Source organism: Vulpes vulpes, chromosome 10 (assembly GCF_048418805.1).
Source record: "Vulpes vulpes isolate BD-2025 chromosome 10, VulVul3, whole genome shotgun sequence".
Lineage (NCBI taxonomy): Eukaryota > Metazoa > Chordata > Mammalia > Carnivora > Canidae > Vulpes > Vulpes vulpes.
In genome coordinates, this window is record NC_132789.1 from 87,274,588 (window position 1) to 87,298,960 (window position 24,373).

Below are 24,373 nucleotides of genomic sequence, written 5' to 3' on the forward strand. Positions count from 1 at the left end.
TCCCCCAATAGAAGAATTCATTCATTCATTCATTCCACACTCATTTATTAATCCCTCCCTCTGGGTATCCCCAGAATCAGAGCACTTTTAATTGTAAAATATTAGGAATAATTCACATGATGACAAGAGAGGATTAATAAATGACTGTAGTATTTATAAACTAAGAAACGAAATTTAGCCATTAAAATTCCTATCCTGGGAGAATATTTAATGGCATGGTAAAATGCTCACAGTATATTTTTGGGTTAAAAAAGTAGGTTACAAGAGATAGCGAGTTTAATTTAAGTTTTGCAAAATATAAATGATATAGGTATGGAAAAAAGACTACAAGCGTATAGATCTAAATGTTAACAATGGTTATCTGAGTGCTTATAGGAGTGGTTTTAAATTTCTTCTTGGTATTTCAAATTGCCAATGAGAATGATCACTTTTATAGTCAGAAATAGGTGATTAAAGAGGATAAAACTCATTTGTTCAAAAATTCATCACAGAAAACCTACTGAGGTGTCATATAGCACATTGGAAGGCTTGGCAAACTACAGCGAGCCTGGTCGAGGTTGTTGGGGAAGCTTATGAGACGAGTTCTGGTTTTGGATTCCAGCAAAACTGGTTGGGATCCTAGGTCTGCTACTTACTAGTGGCATAGTATCTAAGGCTTAATTTTCACTTCTGGGAAATGGGGACACCAAAATCCGCCCTCTGGAGTTATCCTTTAGATTAACTGGGAGCATCCAAAAATAGTAGTTATTATTTTTAGTGGCACAGTGTTACAAGATGGTCCTCCTCAACCACCTCTGCCTCATCCATCTTCATCATCTATTAGAGTCACACAGGTCGTAGGATTTGCCCACCTATTTATGTCCACAGACTATTGTTTTATTTTACAGGCTTTATTATTCTTTCGGTAAAGAAAGATTAGCAGCTTAGGAGATGACCGCCATTGAGAAGATGGCTCACAGGTCCCAAGAAGAGGGGTCTTTGATGCTACGGGGGCAGGGAGGATACAGGGAGGGACAAGCGTTAGTCAAGAGGCAGAGGAATCAGGGGAAAACCTGAGCAAGAGCCTTCACTTGGTTTCTGTGTGAAGAAAAGCAGAGCAGGGTAAGTAGCCTTGAATTGGCTAGTTTGAATGATGTCAGTGGGCTCCCTACTTGTCTGGTACCCAGCACTGGTGATTAGGGCAGGTGGAGGGCAGCCTAGAGTTCAGGAACCTGGTAAAGGAGGTAGCTGGGGTATGAGTTCTGGACTGGTTGGTTTGCATATGAAAGATATAGAATTCTTTATCCTCTATAGAAATTGGCTGTCCTAGGGAGGGACAGTTTCTCCAGGTCAGCGAGGCCCCAAGATATCAAAGCACCAAAAATACAGGATGAAAACACATGATTAGTACAGTGATAGGTAGAGACAAATGAACAATTCTCTTTTATCAGCTTTATAAGGAAAAGGGCCAGACCCTTGGCCTATCATACAACGCTTGCCAACCTCTGGTCTGCAGAATCACATGCTTTTGGGCTCTCTATTCCTATGAAATAAACCATCCCACAACCTAATGGCCTAAACCAACAACCATTTTCCTTGCTCATGATTCTGCAAGTAGGGCTGAGCCTGACAGGGTGGTTCTTTGCTGGCCTTGCCAATGCTCATTCACGTGACCACATTTAGCTGGCTATCAACTATGGGATGGGCTCAGCTGGGATGCAGGCATGCTTGGTCTCTCTCTGTCTCTCTCTCTCCCAGTCTTTTTCTCTTGTCTTGAAGGCTCAGGGCCTTACCTTTTCTGGATGTTCTCTCCAGCAGAGAAGATGGATATCTTAATAGTACCCCGGCTCCCAAGAAGGCAGAAGTTTCCATGACTTCTTAAGGCTTAGAACTGAAACAGGCACAGCACCATTTCTGCCACTTTTGTTAAAGCAAATCATAGGCCTAGCCCAGGCTCAATGGGAGGGGAGTACAAGCACATGAATTCCAGGACTTGTGTATATCAAGAGGAGAGATGATAGGTGAGGCAGGGCATTTGTTCCTGCAATCCTTCCACAGATTCTGAGACCCTTGGAGAGAGAAAAAAACCTTAGAGGTCATCGAGCCCACACTAGTGAGGAAGCCATGATCCTCTGCTGTCTGTACAGGCTGTGTGAATGTTCTGGGCTTTCTCTTAAACAAGTGACAAATTAAGCAAGTGCTCCATACTTGCTTCATGGAGAAAAAAGGTCTTGAAAAGACAGGGGCCAGTTTTCAATGAGCAGGCCTCAGGGAATGAGGGCATGTTATATTTTTAGACAAACTCTACTAGGTCACTAATGATCAAAGAGTCACCAGAATGACTTAATGAAGAGACTTTCTTGACCTCATTGGTCTCTCAAATAGTTATTTATTCTAGCTTCTGTTTTCAGCCTCTTTGTATTCGTCCTAGATCATCTTACACACTTCCATGAATTCTGCTATCATTTCCATTCTAATTACTCTACAACTTTTATTTATAAAAAGCACCGTCTCTTTTTTAAAGGCTGGAAACCTATTTTTATCAGCTCACTGAACATCTCCATGCAAATGCCCTGTGGCACCTCAAATTTAGGTGAAACTCACGATGTCCTTCACAAAATCTGCTACTCCTTTTGTGCTCCCAATCTTAATACCACCATTCTCTCAGTTCCTACCCTAAATTGGGCACTTTGAAGTTCTATTTGATGCCTACTCCTCACTTCCCAAGCCCAATACCAAAATTCTATTGATTCTAGCTCTAAAATATAAAAACAAACAACACAGACACGCACATACATACACACACACCTTTGTTTTTCTCTAGTCTAGGAACATATCATCTTTTGCTTGGGCTTCTGTAACAAAATACCATAGACTTAAATACCAGACATTGGTTTCTCATACTTCTAGAAGCTGGGAAGTCTAAGATGGTGACAGTAGAGTTGGTTCTTGGTGAGGGCCTTCTTCCGGGCTTGCCAGGTAGTCGTCTTCTTGCTGTGTGGAGAGAGAGAGCTCTGATGTCTCTTCCTCTTCTTTTAAGGACACTAATCTCATCATCAGGGCTCTAGCCTCATCTAAACACATTCAGCTCCTGAAGTGCCACCTCCCAATATACTACATTGGTGGTTGGGTACTCAACATATGAATATGGAGAGGACACAGCATTCAGGCCACACAGGCTTTTATGAGGATGTCTACTTGGTCCCCCTCACTTTCAGTTTTTCCACACGGTGTTCAGATTTATCTTCCTATAACGCATTAAGGGCACATCACTCCCTTGTGTAAAACTTTTGAATAGGTCCCCGTGTTATTTAGCCATGACATTTGCAGCAGGTCAGAACCACCTTCTATTTCAGCTGCATCTCCAATTACTCCTCCTGTCTTCTCACCTTCTCTCCTTGCTCCCCTTGCTAATACTCTTTCCTCTGGCCCCATCTGCTTGGCAAAGTGAAAACTGCTCACTCTTTGTGGCCCAGTTCAAATATAATGGCTTTTATGAAGTCTCCTCTTGAGGCAGAATTAATCATTTCCTTGTCTGGGGTTTATAGGTCAGTGGTTCTTAACTCTTGTAGCATATTTGAATCACCTAGTATATTAGGATTTCCCAGAGAGTCAGAACCAAAGTATGTATAATATCATAACACAAACACACACACACACACACAAAATTAGGAATTGGCTTACACGATCATGGAGGCTGACAAGTCCCAAGATCTGCAATTAGCAAGCTGAAGACCCTGGAGAGTCCATGGCATAGTTTCATTTTGAAGCCAGACTGGAGACCCAGTAAGAGCCACTGTTTCAGTTCATGTTCAAAGGTAGGGAGAAAAAATGATGTCTCAGCATGAAGGCAGTCAGGCAGGAAAAAGTCCCTCTTAATGGAGGCATGAGCCTTTTGTTCTATTCAGGACTTCAGTTGACTGGATGAGACCTACCCTCACAAAAACACCCAGAATATTGTTTGACCAAATATCTGGGTACCCTGAGGCCCAGTCAAGTTGACATATGAAATTTACCATCACACTTGGGGAACTGTTAATATATACTAATACTGCTGGGCCTCATTCCAGAGGTCAGGAGTAGAACTTGGGCATTGCTATATTTTAAATTTTCTCCTGCAGACTTGAGGGAGAATGTCAAGTAAGCTTTCCAGTGTCTGGCTCCTCTAATAGACTGTGGGATCCTTGAAGGCAGGGACTAGCTTTACCCATAGTTCCTTCAACACCTGCCCACATGGTATCTAGCTTCAGATGCTGAATTAATGTGTAATATGTAATCGAACCAGACCTGAGTATAACTATTATGGGTTGAGTTATGCCCCTCGAAAAAGATATGTTGGAGTCTTAATCCCTAGTACCTTAGAGTGTGACTTTGTTTGGCTTTAGGGTTGCTGTAGATACTGCTGTAGGGTAGGCTTCTAATCCAATACAGCCAGTGTCCTTGAAGAGAAGAGGCACAGCGACAGACCCACAGACAGACAGAAGCAAAGGTTAGAGTGATACAGCCACATGCCAAGGGACCCTGATGTTTGCCAGAAAGCCAGCAGAAGGAAGCCAGGAGGAGGCAAAGAAGAATTCCCCTACAGCTTTCAGAGAAACATGGCCCTTCCTGACAATACCTTAACTTCTGACTTCAAGCTTCCAAAACTTTGAGACAATAAATTTCTATTTGTACCTCGAGGTTTGTGGTACCATATTATGGTAGATCTAGGAAACAAATATAATAACCAGTTAAAGATGCATTAGGAAAATGGTCTCCTAAATTTGTGGGATGGTACAGTGGGGTGAACAAGAATGGTCTTTCTTTCAGTAGGATTTGAGGAAGGAGTGTTTTAAGAATTGCTTTCTTTTCTTTTAAGCTTTAAGATTTGAGAAACTCCAATTTTAAGTGATCCTGTGATATATAATTGAGTCTCTTGAATTGAACAACCTTCCAGAAAGAATCATCAGAACTGGCAACTTGTCTTGTTTCACAAGCCACCCCAGAGATCCATTAGAAATTAATAAGCAGGCACCTGGCTTATCAATTTATCCTTTTCCAGAGCTTGATCAATTCAGGACTCTTTCATCAGATGACATTTCTGGATCTGCAAAACTCAGGATGAGGCAGTGGGCTTGGGTGCCCCTGTCAAGGTCATTGAGAGGCACTGCCTGTCCAGCCATCTGCCCCTCACTCTTTGACGTCTCTTCAAATTAAACACCACACCCTGTGGTAAAATTGTTCTTGCTCTATAAATAGCTGACTTGGCTTGAGTCGCACTGAAAATGTTACAGAGGAAGGGAAGGGTGTCAGTGAGAAGAAAAAGGAAAGGCCATAGACTCAAGGGCAAATTTCTTGGTCTGATGATTCCAGTCTCTGAGGTGTCCCCAGAACTCTCTGTGTGAAGAAGGCCCCCGGGGCCTCTTCCTCGGGCCTCCTGTCTCCCGTCTCCTGTCTCCTCTTCTGGGGGCTCACCCACCCAAGTGAACATTCCCCTTTTCCTTGACCAATTTTTTCCCTGCTTGAGTTTACTTTGGGTCAGGAAATTGCTACAAGGTTACTTTAAGAAAAGCACACCCTTTCTGGGACCTCATGGCACACTTCTCATTTCAATCACATCATTACTGGATTAAAATGGAAACTGTCCACAGGCAACACATTGTTACTGATGCTTTCTGCAGCCACATCATTATAATATCATAATATAATTTTATGACCGGTTGGCCTACGGTTTTATAGGGCTGCTACAAACCTCACATCTGCTCCCGGAGAGGGGCCCTGAGATCTTCCTAACTTCTCTCTCCTGTTCTCTGTACTGTTTTCTTTAACTTCTCTGTCCCCAGCACTGAGGGGCTGCTCTTTCTTCCTGTGGCTACCCCACTTGGGTGGGCTCCTCCCTGCCGTTACCACTCCAGTCCGTCAGTTCCTGCCAAAGCTTCTGGGCCTTTATTTATTAATTTTATTTTATTTATTTTTAAAGGGGGCACTGGACAGGGAGGGGGAGAGGGAGAGAGAATCTTCAGTAGAAGACAACGATGGGTTTGATCTCATGACCCTGAGATCATGACCTGAGCCTAAGTCAAGAGTGGGATGCTTAACTGACTGAGCCATCTAGGTGCCCCTGGGGTTATGAAAAAAAGAATGTTTGGTCTTTGCTCATTCCATGTTGTACCCACTACTCATTCTTCCCGCCCCTTCTCTCCACACACACTCACTTCCTGCCTCTACCGCACCCCGCCCCTCACCTCCACCCAGGCGCTCATTATTGGCCACATGCCAGTCTTTAAATCCAGTTCCTTCCTTGTGCCCCATGGTGTAAAGACAGAGCCCTGAGGCTGTGCCCAGAGACAAGGGTGCCCAGCTCCACTGAGAGGCTCGCATTCTGGTTCCCGACCCTTCCGTCTCTGAAAAAGCTGCACCTCAAAGCCCCTCATAATGGTGGGCGGTGGCTTTCCCTCAGTGACTCCTCTACCAGGCAGGGGCAGAATACAGAGGACCTGGGAATGGAGGCCTTTCAGGACTCTGCTTTCTCAGAAGTGGTTTTTTCCTCTCTGCTCCTTTCAATAGAGGATCCGGCTTCCAGGATCTGCAATGACTTTGAGGTTAACTCTGGTGTCTGCATAATGTACTGCTTGCTTATTTCTCATTGTTTATAGCTTCCTGTGGGTTAGAAAAGTAGGTTAGAAGGGCCAGAACACTAGAAAGCCCCTGGATATGGTTTGGGTTGTTCTCACTGTCTGTAAACCCAGGCCACCCCACTTGGGTCCTTTTTTTGTGGGCTCTGGAACAATGTTGCTTCTCAAAGCATGGTCTGGGGGTGAACAACCTTGCTATCACCAGGAAACTTGTTGCAAATGCAGACTCTTGGGCCCCACTCCAGACCTACTGAATCAGAACCTCGTTTTCACAAGATCCCCAGGTGGCTGAGTGTAGGGAGCACCACCTGGCTGAGTGTAGGGAGCTGTGGGGTGTTACACGCATGCACACAGTCACCCGGGGCAGTGGGAGCCAGTCGGCCCAGCACCCCTGGTGTGGCTGAAGAACACCCTCAAGAATGTTAGCAGCCTAAGTGCATTTAGAGGTTATCAATGTGTCAGCACAGCAACCTTTTTATGGGGATTGTTTAATTAATGTTAATTGCTCTTGGCCTATTGTGTGACTTGGGCAGGATTTACGGAAAATCACCACAATCTAAAACCCTATAAAAGAGTCATTGCTTTTAGAGGCCTTGTAACTCATGCCTGGAGATACCTTCTGATCTTTCGATGTATCTCCCAGATGCATAAATACTGCCTGCATTTGCATAAATCTCAGAGGTGGCCAGGCACTTCATTTTTAGGGGGGCAGGTGCATCCAGGTGAAGAGCAACGCTCTCCGTATGTTATGGTCTGGGTAGTCGTTGGTAGAATTTGCCTTATAAAGAGAAATGATTTATTCAGTTTTACTACCCAACTCTGTGCTTTCATGGGTTGCATGAATTTTGTTGTTATTATCACTTTCAACTCAGTGGATGTATTAAGTTGTTTCCATATCACTAGGACATCCCATCCCTCCTCCTCTCTGTGTCCCACAGGTCAGGGAGAGGAAGAGGCAGGCTTGAGATAAAAAGGGAGACAGGTGATAGCTCATGAAGGGCTGTGGCCCAGTCAGAGGAGAGCCCACAGAGCCCTTCTCAAGACAGGTGCCCCTGCAGACACCACTAATAGTTTACAAGGGAAAGGGAATCACTGGACTGGGGACCAGCCTATCTCTGTCCACCTCATGTCTAAGATCACAACCATTTGAGGAAAAGAACAAGTTTGTCTTTTTAACATTAATCTTTGGCCTCCTTGCCCTCTGCTCCCCTCCCCATCTTAATCCCTTTGTTCTCTTTTATTTAAAAAGGGGGTATTTTGGAGTCTTTCACACTCTACTTTAATCATCATTAACAGGAATTTGTGTCCCATATTTATTACTTTCCCAAGAGGAATTGGGTTTCTGAAACTTCTACTCTTCAAACTTCCAAATTCATTCCTCACAGTTAATTTTTTCCCTAAGTGAAGCGTGTCTTTCAACTTTGAAAGCAATCTTATTCATGGTTCTGAAGTTTCCTGTACCCCATGCATTCTATCCCGTTCTCAAATGCAGAATATCAATGGCTAGCTCAAGAGAAGACCAAATCCTACTCATCTTCCCTGAGTTGGCCTCGTTTTGGTTTATTTTTATCCTTGCCATTTCTTCCAATCTCCTTGAAATCCTGTGATTACTGTAAATAGGGCAACTATCATAATGCCTATTTCACAGATGAAGAAACTAAGATCAGGGAGCCTTTCTCAGGAAGCGCATCTGGGCTGGAGTGAAGACCTCTGGCTCCCTTTCCAGAGCAATCATGCCGCCCAGGACTGCCTCTGCACAGTGGCCCTGGTCCTCTGCAGGCGCTAGCTTCCAGGCCACTCTGGTGGCAGCAGCACTGTGCCACTGGCCAGCCAAGTCTCTGCTGTGTGATGGGGCCACGTTTGGTTTACCCAGGGAAGGCCAAAGTCAGGAACCCTACTGAGCCTAACGTACCCTCTTAAGCTTGGGTCTGCCACCCTGTTGTGGGCACGGGCCCCCCTCTTTGTCAGCATCTGGGTGCTGCATAATAACACCAGTCCTCACAAATCCACCCAAATTCTTCCCTGACCAGCCTGGGGGACGAAGACTCTGTTTCTATCCCATGTATCTTAGGCTGCATGGTAATTGGTCTGGGAGAGATGACCGATTTTTCTATGCTGAGCAGCATGTGCTATCTGTGGGCTCTCTCATTCAAATGATTCAAATTCTCTTAAATCCAGTTTCACTGTCACTTGTCATTTGTTCTGTGTCCCAGCTTTGCATCGTCTCTAATCAGGAGATCTGAATTTCTGTCATTTCACTCGTTCCAATCTGTGGATGAATTGATGGAGATTCAGTGATGCCCAGAAAAGAGAGCTAGAAAATGCTTCATTCACTCCCTTTCCCTTTTAATTGAGCACTTACGTTGCCTGAAGCCCAGTACTGGGTACTGGGGGACATAGAGACGGCCAAGGCTAGATGATTCCCACCTTCTAAAGCAAACATGCCATTGAACTCATTCATCCCCCAGTGAAATAGAACAAAATGGCCAAAAAAGAAGCTGCATTGAGCATTAAATCCCTTCCACACCCCACTAGAATCCAAATCCTACAGCAGGGATGATTGTTAGTCTTTTTTGCCCACAGATCTCCAGCCCCTAGAAGAGTGCCTGGCATGTATTGGTGCAAAGTATTGAACTGAATTTCAGTTTGCATTATTGGCCCGGGCTCCCCATCCTCTCTAGTCCCATCCTTGTCCTGTGACTAGGTGGCCCCTTGCTGTGGGGAAAGTATCTCCCTGCTGCTTTACTTTGGGCTGGGCCATGTGCCTTGCTTGGACCAGGGCCCTGCAGGGGAAGTCAATGATAGCCTGTGAGTTCCCAGAGGCCCCTAAGAGCTGCTGCCCATTTCAGCACTCTTTTGGCCTCTGTCACTGCCCCGAGAAGAGCATGTCCTGGCTAGTCCAGTGGCCTAAGGAGAATGAGAGGCAGTGCTAGAGATGCAGGCTGCAGACCTGCAGTGTAGCGCAAACTGGGCTAGCCTTGCCTCATATATTAGGACTCCTTCAACCCACCCACAGATGCCTGAGTGAGACCACCCAAGGTGGGAAGAAATGCTCCAGTGGGCCCAGCCCACCCACAGGTTCATACACTATAGCATTATTATTTTCAGCCAAGATTTGGGAAGATTTGTTATGCAGCATTATAGTGAACACACACACCGAAAAGCTCTCCTTGAGCTCCTGATTTCTTTTAGGGCCTGGACTTTTAAAGTATAATTTACCCTCAGAGTTGTTTCAAGACCCAGAGGAGGTTGGCAAACTTGTCTATAAAGGCTCAGATAGTAACTAATTTAGGTTTTCTAGACCTACATAGGGTCTCTGTTGCATACTCTCTCTTTCTTCATTTCTTCTTCCTCCATCCTCCCCTCCCTTCTTCCCTTCCTACTTTACTTCCCTCCACCATTCTTCCCATGTATATTTTATAAGAGGGCCTCTAGCTGACGAAAGGAGCTGTGGGAATCACTGAATCTCCGTCAATTCAACTACAGATTGCAAGGAGTGAAATGACAGAAATTCAGATCTCCAGATTAGTAGATGATGCAAAGCTGGAATGCAAAACAGATGACAAGAGACAGCAAAATTGGATTTAAGAGAATGTGAATTTGAATCATTTGGATCAGGACCTTCATTTATACTTTTGCTCTGGGCCCCAACCTTTAATTTGGAGAATATTAGGTACTGATTTTAGGATCCCTCTAGTCATTCTTTTCAACATTTTTAAATTTTTAAAAATTAATGTATTATTTTAAACATGGGTTCATATAAGTGGTACAAAAGCCAAAGGTACAAAATGGCATAGAGTAAAATTTAAGTCACCTGCTCACTCTTGTCCCTGTCTTTGTCCTCTAATTCTCTCTTTGGAGCCAACTACTGTTATTTGCATAGAGAAGCATATATATATATTTTTTTTCCTATTTAGCTTATTTATTTATTTATTTATTTATTTATTTATTATTTGTGTGTGTGTGGGGGGGAGAGAGAGAGAGAGAGAGAGAGGGGAGAGAGAGAGAGAGAGAGAATGCGTATATGAGCTGGGACAGGGGGCAGGGAAGGGCAGAGGGAGAGGGAGAGAGAGAATCCCAAGCAGTCTCCATGCTCTGTGTGGAGACTGGTGTGGGGCTCAATCTCATGATCTTGAGATCATGACCTGAGCCAAACTCAACAGTCTGATGCTTAACCAACTGAGCCACCCAGGTGCCCACAGTTTTCCTTTTTAAACACAAATGCGAGCCTACTCTATACGTGTCCCTTGGGGAGCATTTAATATCAGTACATCTAAAGCTACACCCTTCTGTTTAATGAATGCATAGCATAAATGGAAAGAATTCGGGCTTTTATTATGGAAGATATGGAAAAGGTTGGACTTCAATAGTATAAGCTATTTGGTGAAAGCCTCTCAAGAAATTTATCCCCTTCACTTCAAGTCAGAGTCAACAAAGTGTGGCCTGCTGCTTAAATATGGCCAGATATCTATTTTTATATTACTCATGAGCTGAGAATGACATTTACATCTCGAAAAAAATCAAAAGGAAAATAATATTTCATGTCACATGAAATTTCTGTGAAATTCAAATTTTAGTGTTTATAAATAAAGTTTTATTGGAACATAGCTACCTTCAGTTCTTTATGTATTGTCTGTGGCTGCTTTTGCACTATTATGGCGGATTTGGTAGGTAAATCTTAAAGTATTTACTATCTGGATCTTTACAGAAGAAGTTTGCTGACCCTTGACCTAATAATAATATAGTTCAACACTTTGATCATTTAAACTTTGGTGCCATGAGTATATGATCAATATATGTTGACCTTGTGAGAATGAGGGAATTCCCCAAAGTGTTTCACTGAAGGGAACTCTGGAATCTTTTGACTGGGCTAAATCTTCTGTAACTCTGAATCAGAAAGAAAATAGATTCTTTCATCTTATTTGAAATCCAAAAGCCAAGATGCATTAATTATCAGAAGTTATTTAAAATTTCAATCAAAATCGGACTTCCTAATGGATTGGAGTGAAGAAGTTCCTAACCTTTCTTGTAAGCATGTTCTTAATTTAGATATTAGCTGTACATTAGCAAATAAAATATGAAAGAGAGTTTGTACTAAAGGGAACTGACTTTTGGTTCCTTTCATTCTCAGAGATGAATCAGAGAGGGCAGCAACTGGCCTTTTTCAGGTTGAGAGCTGAAGTAGAATTTTCCAGAAACAGTGATTCCTTATTCATGTGTTATTTAGGGATGTATCATGGTTAACAGTATTTTTTTTCCCTAACATTTAAAAATGAAATTATTGTATATATATAAGAAATGGAGTACCCTCCTTTTTGCAATAGCAGCAATAGTAATATACATATTTATAGTTATTTGCATCCAAGAATCTCAAAGTGATCTCTCAACTTAAATAAATACTATCAGAATCTTTAAGAGAGCCAAAAGAAAAGCAAGAATCACTTCAGTCATGTGGAAGTTAATGTTTCAGGTAACACATCTATTGTAACAACAATGCAAAGCAGTAAATTAAGAAGAAAAATGTGACTAACAAGAAATACACCTTGCAAAGGAAAATTTCTGACCAGCCTCTCTCATCTTTGAGTAGCCGTCCAGAGCTTGATATAGAGCAGCAGATCAAAATTGGGAACAGTAAGGATTCTAAATAAGAGAGGACAAAAGAGTTGTAGGCATTCGGGAAAGCTGTCCATCTGTGAATTTAAGAGTTGTCAGCTATGAATTATTTCATCAAACCCGGAACGATCAATCTTTGATGTTACATGAAGTTTTAGAGGAGTAAACAATGTTAAGTGCACTTGTTCTTCTAAAGGAAAGGAAATGGAGGATTACTTGATCTGAGTTAGTGCTCAAAACTGTAACCATTCTCAGACATTTCAAAACAGTTAACCAGCAATTCAGTTTTCTTCCTCACTCATCCATCGATAGCCTCTACTGTTCAAAGGATTGAGGCAAGCAGAGTGGGACACAAAGGTGCATAAAACAAGGCCCTTGCTTACCTGGAACCTACCATTTTGGGGAAACATGGACTCCAGACCACTAGACCACTCTTGGTAATATCATCTGCAATGCTGACTGAGTGATCCTAAGAAAGACTTGTGGAAGTTGAGCATAGGAGTAGTTACTTCAATATTTTATTTCCAGTAAAGGAAGGAGAAGCACTTCTAATTGGGGGTCAATGCAGAATTAAAAGCAGAGCATATTGGTTTGGCTCTAAGTTGTTCAGGAGGTAAGCCACTCCTGTATTTCCAGAACTAGAGGAAACATCATTAGAAAACCCACTGCACTTGGATGAGCCTCCTTTGTCATTTCTCTCCCAAATCAGGAGGCTGCACAGATGGATATAGTGTGACATGTGATTTTTTTTTTCTTACAGATTGATTTCTTTTAAAAATCTTTAATCCAGTTGGAATTTAGTTGGGTGAATTGTAGATTTTTTTTCCCTTCCAAATAACCAGTGGTCTCAGCACCATTTGTTGAATGATGGGTTGTTGCTTTCTCCCACTGATTTGTGAAAATATTCAGAGTCACCATGTGCTGTGTCTGTTACATGTCACGAGCTTTGATACATTGTGTAAGGAACTTGTGCATCTTCTAGATCACTCTGGGTCAGAAGTTCCTGTGTTTGTAAATTCTCTATCTTAGGAACCTTGACCAAGGAGAGGAGCTTGCCTTGACTATAAGACTTGAAAATGCCGAGAACTTATTTTCCCGGCCTCCTCTGCACTTCAGTTAGGAACATGTGGTCGAGGCTCAACCAATCCATGAATCTGCTCAGATTTCACAACTGGATCTGTTGATTCACAGTGGGTGGAGCAAGCAAAGGCCATTGGATATGTGATGTCTACAATTCAATTCCTACATTCCAGGAGTAAATGGGGCAGTGTTAGCTGTAAGCAGCCAAGCGTTCAGTGTGGGGCTGGGAGTCTTCACATGCTCTCTGCTGCCTTAGATTTCTGCTGTTCTGGCTGCTGCCCTACCTTCTTTGGTCTCCTTTTCCCAAGCCTGACTCTTCAACCCTCCCAGAAATTTTGTAAGCAAAACAACAACCTCGAATAAATTCCTATTCTTCCCAAGTTAGCCAGAGTATGTCTCTGTAACTAAAAGCCTAGATTGATACATACAATATGTCACTTGGTTCTCAAATCCTCACACCTTTCAAGATATATCTCCTCACATCCATTAGATTTAGGTGACTAATATTTAGTAAGAGTATTAACTTGCTCAAAAGCACACAGCTAAGCAGTGGTAAAACTGGAATTCAAATCCAGGTTTGAATTTGTCTGATTTTATTTATTTATTTATTTATTTTTTTAATTTGTCTGATTTTAAAGTCCGTAACTCTTTCCATTCTATCACACAATGTTAACGTTATCATGGAATACATTACACACTTGCACACACATGAGCAGGATTTTTTTTTGTCCATGATCATGCTCTATTGGTCTAGTCATTTATTCTTGTGCCAGCACCACACTTTTTATTGCAGTTTTATATTAAGTTTAAAAATCTGGTGCATAGCATATTCTCCTTTATTCTTTTAAATCTTTTTTTGAACCCCTTCTTGAATGTTTATTTTTCTAGATGAACAATTGAACAATGTTTTGTAAAGTTTTCCAAAGACATGGAGGGACGAATGAGCAGCTTTGATTTCAGATGCTTCAACCTTAGTTATTTTTGGTTAACAAAGTTATGTGAGGTATTCATAGCTTCCACATGTGCATGTGCACACACTCACAAATATATACTTATATAAAGAATTTTTGTTTGTGAGCTTCAGCAGCTTTAGACATTTTCCAGAAGCAGAAACTGTAGCAGTGTTGGCCCAAGAAGCTTTTTCACATTAAGGCTGGCCAACAAGCTGAAAGAAGATGCCTGTGATAAAAGAGTAGCAGCAGGGAGGAGAATAGTTTGTCACAGGCTTTATTTTTTATATTGCTTTGTTCCTGCAAAAAACAGCACGGTTCACTTTGAGTCATTTTTTTTCTCCAAGCATAATTTTGATGCTATGGGAATTCTTGCCAAGTGACATCCAGCAAACAAATCCCAGAAGAATATCTGATTTGTGTTCGCACACAATTTTCCTGGTGTGGACCCTAGGTAATAGAAAGGCTAAATAATGTCCATGGTCCTGGAGAATTTCTTCAGTTTTGGAGTTGTTGAGACTCTGTTAAAGCCCAATGGTACTGAGAGTCCCCGCTTGGTCCAATGAACCAAGAGGATAATTTCCTCGTCTTTAAGTGGATGTGTATTTGATACGTATATATTCATCACAAGTTAATGAAAAGCCTGTGCTTTCGGTCCGGGAGGACACCAGGCTCTTCCTTTTCTCTTGCAGAAAAACATCCAAGTAAAAACATCCCTGTGAGAATTCCCCATAGGAAACTCCATGCATCTGCTCAGATTAAAAAGGCATCAACTTATTTATTTCCTCTAATAGAGAGGGACTTCTCTGAACACCGAGTTCTCTCCTGAAAGGCCAGCGCCTTGGTCCTGGGAATTGTGAGCTCTCGAAGATAGGACTGATGCTCTTCATAGTAGATTCTGACGGTGGACGAATGCTGATAGCCATGTGTACACGGTGCTGTGGGATCCAGCTGCCTTGGTTTCAGGCACAGACTTGACAGTGTCAGGAAATTTTGGAGACTGCACTTTTATCGCAGATTCAGGGTTCTTCTTTGGTACCATAATTCACACAGGTATTTCTAGCCTGTCTCAGAATTGTGGATAGTATCAGAAATGGAATTCGGCTTGTAGCAAGCCAGAGAGCTCACTTCTTCTTCTGAAATTAAATTAGGATTAGCTGTAGTACCTCCTATCTCTGAAAGCACTGCTGCATAATAAGGTGGAACTGAATGCTGTCCCCAGGAAATTTATGCCACATTTGCGGCAACATTTCTGATAAAAAAAAATGGGATTGATGAGCACGGAGTTAATCATGTTGTAAATGTATATAATCTCATGAACCACTGTCCATTGGAGTAATAATTAACTGTGGGTGTGTGGGGAGCTAGCTACCCGGTAATGTTTTCTACTTCGGCTTTCCACCAGCAAGACCCTGGCAACCAGGTGCAATAGCTTCTGAGGAGAACCAGTTAAAATTTGGGTTTGCCTATATAAAGCCAACACCTTTCATTTGTCCGGATTTGGAATGGAGCTGTTTTTCTAGCTAAAGTTGTGACAATGACTCAAAGCGTATTTTTCATCTAGGCGCATTCTGAAAGGTCAGTTCTGGGCATCCGTAAAGAAAAAGCTTACAAGTTAACAAAAAGGGACAAAATGATAGTTACTATAATACTACCGTCCCTGAGCAGCAGCATGTAAGCCTGCACAATTAGGAATTAATGGTACTTTCTCACACTATTGTGGTGAAAAGAAAGCTTGTTTTAGCTTCAGAGGATCCTGGTTTTACTACTAATTTGAATAAATTAAAAAATGTGCGTTTGCTCTCCTTTTGGCTTTTTGAAATTTCAGTCCTGAGTATTTTGGAACCCATACACATTTGATTCCTCCAGTGACCACAAGCTCTGGTATTAACATGTATACATAGTTCCTTAAAAATCAGCTCATAGTGCAAAGTAGCTTTTGTGTTTTGAGTGAATGACTCATGACTACAAGTTTAAATGGTAGCTATAGAGAAAAGTCATGTGAGGTTTTTTTTGATGATGTCAGTTTTTCAGGTAAAGTGTCAGAGTAGATCTTCCATTTAATTTTTCTGGGATCCAATGAAAATTGATCCCCTCATTTTTATCCTCCCTCAAGTGAACAATTAGCCACGGCTCAAGGACTAATATGACAGTCTGAAAATTTAATTGAATAAAATATGTTTCCCTCTCCTCAAATTTAAATCTCAATCCCGAATTTAAAAAAAATTGACAATCGAAATTGCTTTAAAATATTATTCGCCAAAGTTAGAAAAAAGTCCAAGTGACTCTATAAATTATTTATTCCATAAGTAAAACACATTTGGTAGTTTCACAATTTTGATGGAAGACATGTGTTGTTATAAGATGATTTCTACTAGCATGGTGAGTGTTCTCCAGGGGTGTGTGTGGGGGGTGGTCTGTCTCTCATGGGTGAAAAGAAGATAAACTCATTTCATGTCAAATGTGTGTTATAATTATGAGAACTCTCCCAAGCCCTAAAAACGTTAATTAATATCCAAATGTGGACAGTCTACTGAAACAATGCAAACTGGTCAGCCTTATGTGATTCATAAAAGGAAATGGAATGCACTCATTAATCCTAGGTGCCAAAGACCCCAGAATAGTTCTTGAGAGCTCTATTAAAACCTACTTTTTATTTAATTCCCCCATTTGAATCTTCTTTAATCTATGGAGCCCTTTAGATCGGGGTTGTATATCAAATATAGTAGCCACTAGCAACATTTGGCTATTTAAATTTAATCATACAAAATTAAAAATTCATTCCTCAGTTTGCACTAGTCTCATTTCAAGTGCTTAATATCCATGTGGGGCTGGCGGCTACTGTATTGGAAGCTCAGACACAGAACATTTTCATCATTGTAGAAAATTGTATCAGACAGTGAGGCTTTCAATAAAGGAAAAAGAAATATTTACTGATAAGTGACAATGTGATAGGCATCATATTTGATCTGTAATTTTTCTCCTTTCACGGTGAAGAAGCTTAACCTCAGAGAGCTTAAGTCACTTGCCCAAGTCACAAACGCATAGAGCAGTTAGGATACCCACCAATTTATCTTGACTCTAAGCCCAGTGCATTTCCAATATATGGCCAAGTGTTTGCTCATCCATTCATCTACCTAGTACATACTTAATGATAGAATTACTGTATATTTTAATACTTATTACAGAACAACAGGTAAAAACTGATACTGAGCAAATTAGTCCCTCTACTAAGAACCTGTGCTCATGACTGGGGCTCTAAGATGAGAAGGAAGAATACAGTTCTTGACTTCACAGCACATATAGCCCAGCAGGGGAGTTAATCATTAAATATATAATCACAGAATTAATTATCAGCCACACTTGTGTTAAGTATCAAAGAGGAAGGCCCATCTGTTTTGGGAGAGGCTTCCAAATCCCGCTAAACATCAACAACAGCAACAATAATTAGCCATAAAGCTTTAGTTTCCAAAGCCTGTAAAGTTCAAATTAGTGAGATAAATCTGTGATACTGTTGGCCTCCTGATTGATGAGTCCAGTGTAATCTGTATGCCTGGTAAACAGAGAGATCTATTTCATTCAAGGTCATCCTGGGTTGGCATGACCAACTTCAATTTCATTCCATTCTCCTTGGGTAGAAGTATTTTTGAAACGAAGAGCTGAGATCGGCTAATTTGTCAACATTACAAAGCAGGAGCCTATCGTCGTAACTCTTTTCTCTCACTGAACCTTCTCAGCAGCAGCAGCTGACATATGAACCTCGCAGATGAAGATGCTACAGCCTGGCTGTTTCTCCACCACACTGCTGAGGGTCAGATAGTCGGGAAATGCTTCTTCGTAGCCATTTCTTTATCATTTTTAACAGGGTCAAGCTCAAATACCCATAAAAGGAGATTGAGAGCCAATATGCTATACCATCAAATTTAAGAGGCTAGGGGAAAAAAAATCAAAGCCATAAACTGTTATCATTTTCAGTATTTTATTCCTTTTAATGCTAGTCTATTAGTTTCAATAAAAGGAAAACAGAATATCCATTACACGGTAACTTGACATGCCTATTATGCCAATATGATTAGTTTTTGTGAAACACTCATGTAGTGGTTATAGTTTATAGAAAAATTGATTTTACAGAATCAGAGAAATTAGGATTGGAAACATTCTATTAGGTCACTAGATACATCCCCTTGGACTAGTGAAGAATTGATCCCTAGCTCACAGTGTATTATCTGATACATTTTTCTATCAGGTTTTGATAGGTTTATATATTTATTATAGGCTGGCAATATGTACCACTAAAAATTACACCAATCCATCTGAGAAATAAAATTCTAGAAAAATAAGCATTTGCTGAGCACTAATTTTACTTTGGTGGATACATTTTTAATATACTAGATTTTATAGCCTCTCATCTTATAAGAGGCAGGGTAGTAGCACCGGATCATGGGTTGGCATTACAATCAAATAGCGAATTTGCATATCTTAAGTTGCAGAAATTTCCCCAGACATAGTTTCCCATCAGATTTCTACAAAATGTGGTATGAATGTTTGATTCCCAAGAATGGCTTATTTTCCATACAAAAAATTGAGCCCTGTACCTCAAGCAAGTGCCTGCAATCAAACACTTGGCTAGGCTGACATTCCCTTCTTTGTGGGCAATATGTGCTAAGCCCTGGCTCTTGGAGAAACATTTGCTAGAGAGTAGCAAATGGAACTCTGTACCTGAGGGCCTTGGGATGGGATGCAGCAAGCAAGCGAGCTGGTGTTCCACAAACCCCATGTGTTCTTTCTCACCATGGCTCGGGGAGGGGAAAAGAAGAGAATATGAAGAAGAAGAAGGCATCACCAGGCAAAGTGTACCTGTAATACGATCGGCCTGTAAACTCCTGGGGTCTCCCAGGTCAAAGGGGTAGGATTGCTCCTGTCTGTTCCAGTGCGACCCTTCAGTTATTCTCTTTCCCTTTAAGACCATCCTTGAAGTTCATTTTCACCTGATGCATTTATTAAATATGGAGAAAACACAGGATGTGATTTTTCTTTTCAGTCCTGCTAGGTTTTTCCTTTACCCCAGCTCCTTTATGGAGTTAGCAAGTGGGGTGTTGGATGTGGGTGAAATTGGGGAGCAAGGGAGAAGGGGAATAGGGCTATGCCATGTGGACGAGAGCAGAGAGGAAGGCACAGAAATGTAGCATTCAGCTAAATAATGTCTAGTTCCACTTGGTGTTCACGTTCTCATGTCCTGTTCAAAAGCCCAGATGAAATTCCTGTTTGTTCGGGATGCAGCTGATGAGTATTATGTCTGGAGAGCGTCCCAGAGAAGGTCTTATACATCTTTTATACACCTGCATGCTAAACGAGCAGAACACCCAGGTGCTGAGTAAGACATATGAATTTGTGGTAAATTATGCAAACAAGTAATTTTGCATGTCCAGAAAGTAGTGCTATCAGTGGTATGGTTTTCCTAAACTCTCCATAATTTAGAAGAATGCAAACCAAATGGCAGTCAAACCTCGACAGGGCCTAATTGCTCGGCACTGTGTATCTGCTTCGATAGGTGCCAGTCACCCAGAAGGCTGCTTGCCTGCTAGGGACACTTGTACAGCCCGAGTAGAAACCAGTAAAACCCTTCCAGGGGATTAATGAAGGCAGTGGGAACCTTAGCCATGATGACCCCCCCCACCCCGGATGGCAGCAGTAAAAACTGCTTTATCCAGGGGCCCCGTGGCTATGCCAAGGCAAAGATGATGCCACTAAAGAAAGAGAGACAGGGGGGCTGTGCTGTTGGAGTCAGAGACTTTCAGTAGTGATAGAGGATCTAGGCTTGCTACTCAGTGTGGCCTGGGGACCAGCAGAACCAGTGACTTGGGAACTTGTACCTACAGAGTCCTGGGCCCCACCCCAGACCTACTGAATCAGAATCTGTATTTTCACAAAATGCCAGGTGGTTTGTAAGCACATTCAGGTTTGAGAAACACCAAGCACTTGAGAAATACATGTCACCAGCTCCCCAGTGGATTTCTACAGTCACGGTCTGGACCAGCTAAGAAGGGGCACAGCTTTTCCAGCCTAGTAGGAAGTTGGTTTCATGTTCATTTCAGCAAAAGCCAATGAATGATTATGTTCCTTTCATGAATACACATTCCTCGTCATCCTCCTCCTTCTCCTCCTCCTCCTCTTCCTCCTCCTCCTCCTCCTCCTCCTTCTTCTTCTTCTTCTTCTTCTTCTTCTTCTTCTTCTTCTTCTTCTTCTTTCTTTCTTCTTCTTCTTCTTCTTCTTCTTCTTTTTTTTTTTTGCTAGCTCCCATTATTGTCTCTTGGGAAGCATTTCTTCCTAACTGCATGTGAATCTGGTAAGGCTGTACCAAGAAGTCTAGGCACCTGCCTGAGGCTGGCCAGAAATAGTTTTATTCTGGGACTGCTAAGTAGAGGGAGGGCCTTTATTCTGAGATCATAAGGTGCAAGGACAATATTGGCTTGGGACTGGCAGGGGTATCTTGCTACCACGTGTAGAGGGAATTTGCTTGAGAACGAAGCTGGGGGGTCAGACAGAGCAGAGCAGAAAGATGGGGGGGGAATCATTTGTACCCTCAGTCCAGTTGTATCCAAAGCCGCTCAACCCCTTGGAGTTCTGAGCTGTGTGAGCCAACACATTCACAGTTTAGAGCAGTTGTAGGTTGGTTTTTGGCTGTTTGTAATTAAAAGGGTGGCCCTGACCAATACATTTCTGAAACTGGATTACGAGTTTTTCCAAAATGGAAACTACACCTGACTAAGGGAAGAAATTCATTGCCACGTTCACAATTTATAAGCCGACAACTGTGAGTTTGTGTATATGTGTTTAAGTATAATCTGAGTATAATTAAATGTGGAAGGTTTAAAACTTTTAGGCACTCATGTGTCCCAAATACTGGTTATCTGTATAATTGCAGCAGGCTGTATTTATTTTCTAGATTTAGAGGCAATGCCTATTGAAATTAATATTCAAATTTATGCCAACTAATATGCAAATAAGCATAGCTTTGGTGCTTTAAAAAACAAGAGGATAGGATTGCAGCACTGGTGTTTCAATGGTGCTGATGCTTTGATGAAAGAAGACAAAGACGGCCAGAATGCAGATGAGACATGTTCCCTTGGAATACCCAATGCAAATGGGAAATTCATGGTTCTGTTAAACTGTTTTAAAACAGAAAACGATCCCTCAATCTTATATAGCACTTTAACCATTCATTAATTTACTTGGTGCAAATACCACAACTTTTCAGAAACGATGCCACTCATAAATATAATCTATGACCACAAGAGAAAATATGTACTTTTACTCCTGCCAAATGTCAAAATTTAAATCTCTGATTGTTCCAGTTGAAACAGTGTGGTCTGCCTCTCTTCTTTAACCTCTTCTATGCCTCTCTTCATAGACATATATTTCACTAGTATGTGTCTAGTACAATATTATTTATGGTGTGTGCATATGGATTTTAAAATGATCAGTTAGGATTAGGTTAAGCTATGAATGACAGAAACTTGGAAAGCAGTGGAAATTTCTTTCTTTCTTAAGCAGGAGAAGTCTGGAGGTGGACTGTCCAGAGCTTGTATGGTGTTTCCATGGTTATTGAGGACTAAAGATTTTTTCCAGCCTTTCAAAACACAGTGCCTAGGGGGTGACTCTAATCCTCTGGTTCCATAAGGCTGCTGGGTTTCTAGACATCATATCCAGTTTCCCAGCAGCAGGGTGGAGGAAAAGAGGAAGAAGGATGGGCCCTCTCTCTTTTAAGGAAACTTCCGGGAAGTCCCACAAAGTACATCGACTTATATATCATTGGTCAGAACTTAGTCTTATGCCACATGTAACTATGACGGAGGCTGGGAAATATGGCCTTATAGGTGGGAGGCCAATTGTCCAGGTAAAAAATCATTACTCTGATAATTTGAGAGAGAAACAAAAAAATACCCTAGGAGAAAACTGTCAAACTCTGCTCCAAATATTAAATGCATATTTGTTTATTGATTTATTGTATGCTTCCTGCACAAGAAGTTAGCTCCATGGGCAGCCCGGGTGGCTCAGTGTCGGGCTCCCTGCATGGAGCCTGCTTCTCCCTCTGTCTTGTGTCTGTCTCTGCCTCTCTCTCTCTGTCTCATGAATAAATAAATAAAATCTTAAAAAAAAAAAAAGAAGCTAGCTCCAGGAGGGCAAGGGCTTTATTTTGTTCATGACTATATCCTTAATGCTATTCTGTATATGTCTTTCTTGATTTTCTTTCATGAGTTTAGGAAGCTTGGCCAGCTAGAGTGCTGTGTTGGGAAAAATGCAGAAAGTCCATCCAGATTTGGTGAGAAAGAGTGCTGTGGTCAACCACGAATGTCTGCGGTGCCCAGACCACGTGGCCCAGGCCTAGAGCCTTCCCTCTAACCACTAGTTTTCAACTCAAATGTTGTGCAATGAGTGGCTACTGTGAAGCCAGTTTAAATCTATATGCCAGAAGGCCTTATTTAAATTTGTTGTTTAAAATGTTTTATTCTGAGTAGAGATTTGAGTATTTTCTGCAACTTTTTTTCTTTCTCTTATGTGGCATTCTCTTGCGCAGTTGTAAATTTTGCAGGTTTCTAGAGAGTTGCTAAAGGAATTATATGCAAATTCCAGGTTACACTTAGTTGGCATATTCTAACCAGAAAGTTGCTGGGAAAAGGGATTTTTGCTGTTCTTTAAAGAATAAAATGAAAAAACAGGTCACGAATTTTTTTGCTGTCAGAGTAGGGGTGCAGTGCCGTGGCATGTTCATCCTCTGCTTCCTTGGGAAGGCAGGAGGGCCCAGAGAGGTGATAAGGACTTTCCAAGTTCTACAGAAATGCTAGAAAGAGAAGCTTAGGCCTTTTCTTTATTTAGCTCCAATAATCTAAGCATGAGGACAAGAGGACCAGAGTTAAATTCAGCTACAATTAAAAATAGCTAAGACTATTGAGTAATGTACCAAATTGCATCTAAAAAAGTTTGTCTTTAAAAAGCTGTCACCGCAGCAACCTTCTTTTTCTGCCCCACACAACACATTTCCTCATCAGTAATGGTGACAAGACAGTAACTTGATATGGCTGAGTTTCTTTCAGAAGGAGGGAATTATGCAATATTCCATAAGGAGAAATCATAATTTCAAGGATGTTGTTTAAAAAGCCCCCTTGATTACTCTTAATGCACTTCTCCTGGGGTACATGTCCCTCTTTTCCCCTACTTTCCCAACCGTGAGTCAAGAATTACTGCCTTATTATGTTTTTTTTTAGATTTTATTTATTTATTTGAGAAAGAGAGAGAGAGCATGGGTGCAAAAGAGAGGGGTGGAGGGGAGAGGGAGATGGAGAAACAGACTCCTCACTTTGCAGGGAGCCCATGTGCACAGGGCTCCATCCCCAGACCCTGGGATCATGACCTGAGCTGAAGGCAGGTGCTTAACCAACTGGGCCACCCAGGTGTCTGGAGAATTACTGCCTTATTGGAATGACCTGCTTGTTATTTAAGTTTTGTTTTGTTTAGCTATTTCCATGAGATTAGCCATTTGTAAATAACATCTGGAAATTCTACATCTTAGTTTGGGTTCCCCCAAAGCAGAGTTTAAGAATCTTGGGAGCACGTATTTTATTAGGGAGATAGTCCCAGGGAGCAGGAAGAAAAAAAGCCAATAGATGAGTTTGTTATTGAGGTCACACTATGGGCAATAAAGGCTTGGTTTAATCAGAACCTCTGGAAAAGTAAACATATGTTAGAACTGTCGCTGTGCAGGATGAATGAGTGTAGCACTTAGCCACTGACTTCCGTTCCTATCGTTTGCAACTTACACTAGGGATATTAACACACTTCACCCTCCTACCACTCCCAGGCTGCACTTGTGTGGACTGGCTACCCCATGACATCAGAAAACCCTATCTATCCACAGTGCCCAGCAGAAAGGCCCATGGGATGGATGCTGACAGAGCAAGGTGAGTCTGAGATTACTCAGGAGTGTCCACTGTGTGTGCAGCTAAAGTCAAAGGTAGAATGAGGGGGACTGATGTTAGGGGAACGGGTGTGTGTGGCAGGCTTGTGATCTGAAGTGAGTTAATGCTTAACAGCTTGGTATTTAGACCCCATGGTTATAATCAAGGCCTTTGGTTGTGG

General features: G+C 41.8%; 1 long non-coding RNA gene across 7 annotated transcripts in view; it reads left to right on the forward strand.

Annotated features, from left to right (window-relative positions):
* Positions 1-24,373, forward strand: part of LOC112933416 (uncharacterized) — a 166,778-nt gene that overhangs the window by 39,817 nt on the left and 102,588 nt on the right. For 2 of the 7 annotated variants that reach the window (XR_011994976.1, XR_003237667.2), the window contains one exon: positions 24,096-24,195. The exons of the other annotated variants lie outside the window; for them this stretch is intronic. This is a non-coding gene — a long non-coding RNA (uncharacterized lncRNA). The remainder of the gene's footprint in view (positions 1-24,095; positions 24,196-24,373) is intronic. 7 annotated transcript variants of the gene reach the window in all.